Raw genomic sequence first — 3591 nt, 5'->3', positions numbered from 1 at the left:
TATCTTGGCATCAGAGGTGCTGTTAGTGTGGGGAAGAGCCTGTTACCTCTCGACTGCTGGGCTATGCACATCCTCTAGAATCAGTGAACAACAACAAATATTTGGTATCTCTATAGCTCTGTTTATCCCTTTACAAACATTCAGTGGAGTCACTCTGGATTAATAATGGTGTAAACAAGACTAGTGCTTGTCCCTTAGTAATTCATTCTGTCCGCACACCCCTAACGTAGGTCTGATCCCTGTTTTACAGACAGGCAAATGGAAGTGCGGAGAGAAAGTGACTGGCCCAAGTCAGCGTCAGAGCCGGGAGTAGAATCCCAGTGTACTGCCAGCCTAGTCCTTTGCTCTCGCCCGAAAACTCTGCTGTTCAGAAAAGGAGGTGGGATCTAGAAATGTGCTTTGTTCCGTTTCTGACTCAGACTCCAGGTAGATTGAATCTGCTGCTTGCTGAAAAAGGCTTCAAATCACTCTTGAAATACAGTGTGGGGTCATGTCGCTGCTTTTGTTCTTCGGAGAGCTGCTCAAATGCTGTGGGAAATGGCCGCAGCCCAAATTTCAGCATCACAGAGCCCTAGACTGTGGAACAGTTTGGATCTGGCTCTGAACAGCACAGATCTAGACCCTCTTCACTTAAACACACAACCAAAAGGCAACAGAATTTTATACACACATCCAGCTCCCACCTAGTAGCTACACGTGCATTAGTGCTCCTATGCTCAAAATTTGATCTAATACAAATGTTTCAAAGCTCACTTGGCAAATCTGTGCAGTCAGTGGAGCACCCGTAGTTCTTGCAGGGAAGCCCTGCCTTTTCACACATGCATATACAACCCCTAGCGCAATGAAGCTGTGATCTTGACTGAAGTCCTTGGGAACATCTAAGTGATTCAGCAACAAGAGAGGAAACACAGGTGAGGAAGTCAGTTGGATTTGCAAGAGCTCCGTGGGTTTCTCCTCTTAAACCAGAGCAAGGGACATCACGATTGGTCTGAGGTGTGAAAGAAATATTTTGAGGCTGGCAGGAGAGACCGTGTAAGCAGAGGCAAAGCCTGTGCAGTTTAAAAAGTTTCTCCAAGCTTAAGCTCAGTGCATTAAGGGAGAGGATTTTATGACTATAAATCAAACTAGGTGAGGCTAACCTGGCTGTAGCCAGCTAGTGTCTCTTGGCTTCTAGTTAGATTATCAGTTTGAGGTAGGGGCTCTCCTTGCTCTGTTTGTGCAGTACCTAGCAGCATCACGGGGTCTAGGGTAGGTACCACTAACAACTGCCTACTCCAAACCAAACCTCCATTCCCTCCTACCCCCAACCCCAGAGCCACCCAAAATCCCCTCTTATAGTCCTTCCTTAATGGCCTAATTCCCTGCAGCTGTCCACCTGAATTGAAAGCAGGCACCTGGGTGAGCCATTCTGCGGCAGCAGAGAGGTCACCACCTCTCTACCAGGCCACAGGTAGAGGCTATAAAGGCTTCGTCACTAAAGGATTTTAGCCCAGCCCTGCAAACACTTGCATCCCTGAGAGGGGATACTCGTGGGCTAGGTTTTGTGTGCTCAGGCTCTTAGGGGGAGTGGCTGGCACCTTGTATTAGCCAAGCATGCTTGGCAGAGGGTGTTGGGAGCCTCTTATCTGCAGCTAATCTCCCCAGAGAGTATCACAGCTTCAGCAAAACAACCCAGGGCTCTCAGGTAGGAATGAGATTGTGTTCTGGTTAATTAACAGCCTGGGGAAAGAAGCCATTCTAACCTGCAGCTAGCCAGCCTCAGTCGTTGTCAGGGACCTGAGCCAACTCCCACTGGAGTCTATGGGAGTCTTTCTGGTCACCTGGAGGGGAGCTGGATCCAGCCTTAGGAATATTCACATTAGCAACAAGGGAATGGGTTTGGTGTGGCACAGGGGATAGGGCACTGGACTGGGGCTGAGGAGACCCCATGGCTCTGTTACTGGCTGGTCTTGAACAAGCCATCTGTACCTCAGTTTCCCCATCTGTAAAATTAGGTTAATGCTATTTAACTCTTTTCTAATGCACTTTAAGATCTATTTGGTGACAGGTTTCAGTGGTAGCCGTGTCAGTCTGTATCAAGGGGAAAAAAACAAAATGAGGAGTCCTTGTGGCCCCTTAGAGACTAATAAAATGTATTAGTCAAATAAAATTTTTAGCCTCTAAGGTGCCATAAGGACTCCTCCTTTTCATTTGTTTGTTTTTTAAGACCTATAACTTTTTCATCTAAGTATTATCGCTCAATAAACACGCAGCTCCCTTCCCCACCTCAGAACCTTCTCTCCGCCAGGTTTCCAACCAAACAGGCCCTGATGTCTCTTGAGGTTTAAAAAGTTTTGTTACCTTATTTTATTATTCTCTTTCCCACCTCTCTGCACGAGCAATTTCTGGCCTGTTCTAGAGTGCAGAGAGCTGCGACAATCAGAACAGAAATAACAGTGAGGTCCATTGTCCTTAGATGCTGGAAAACCCCCTAGAACTGATACACGTGAATATATTACTTCAATATTTTCCCTGTGGAGGGGGGTCAGGCTGATGGCACCTGCTAGGTGCTGTCCACACTTGTAGCAAGATGCAGTCCCTGCCCCACAGACCTTACAGTCTGAATAGACAGGACAGACAAACAGTGGGAGAAAGAATTGAATGTTATCCCTATTTTATAGATGGGGAACGAAGGCCCAGATCTCCAAAGGTGTTTCAGCTCCTAACTTCTGTTGAACTCAATGAACGTCAGCAGCCTAAATATCTTGGCCAGAGAAACTAAGGCCCAGATCCTCAAAAGGTATGTTGAGGGGTTGCAAGCCTGAGAGGGGACATGACAACAGTTTTCAAGTCCATAAAAGGTTGTCACAAGGAGGAGGGAGAAAAAAATGTCCTCCTTAACCTTTGAGGATAGGACATGACGCAATGGGCTTAAATTGCAGCAAGGGCAGTTTAGGTTGGACATTAGGAAAAACTTCCTAACTGTCAGAGGAGTTAAGCACTGGAATAAATTGCCTAGAGAAGTTGTGGAATCTCCATCACTGGAGATTTTTAAGAGCAGGTTGGACAAACCACCTGTCACGGATGGTCTAGGTAATATTTAGTCCTGCCATGAGTGCAGGGGACTGGACTAGATGACCTCTCGAGGTCCCATCCAGTCCTATGGTTTTTTGATTTAGGTGCCTAACTCCCCCTGGAAGACCTTTGAGGACCTAGGCCTAATGACTTGACCGAGGTCACACAAGGATTCTGGGGCAGAGCCAGGAATTGCACCTCAATTTCCTGCGTCTCAATCCAGTGCCTTAGCCACAAAACCCATCCTCCTCTCTCTCTTTCATCAATGCTCTGCCTTAGATAGATCCCAATCCTATATTCCTCGCTCACTCCAAACTCCTGCTGAGGCTGGGCTGGGCCTGTGAGAGAACCAGGATGGAAGATCTGATTCTAGCCTTCCTGTGGCAATCCCAGGCTGGCCCTGCCTTCTGCATGTTGCTGGGAATGGCAATGTCCTCATTTTTCACACCGCAGGAGGTTCTTTCCTGTTCACAAAATTCTTTTGGGTATCTATGAAGACGCTTTGTGCCTTGTAACTCATTGGGTGCCACCAGGACG

This window comes from Gopherus flavomarginatus, chromosome 7 (genome assembly GCF_025201925.1).
Source record: "Gopherus flavomarginatus isolate rGopFla2 chromosome 7, rGopFla2.mat.asm, whole genome shotgun sequence".
NCBI lineage: Eukaryota > Metazoa > Chordata > Testudines > Testudinidae > Gopherus > Gopherus flavomarginatus.
Note: the sequence above shows the minus strand (reverse complement) of the source record.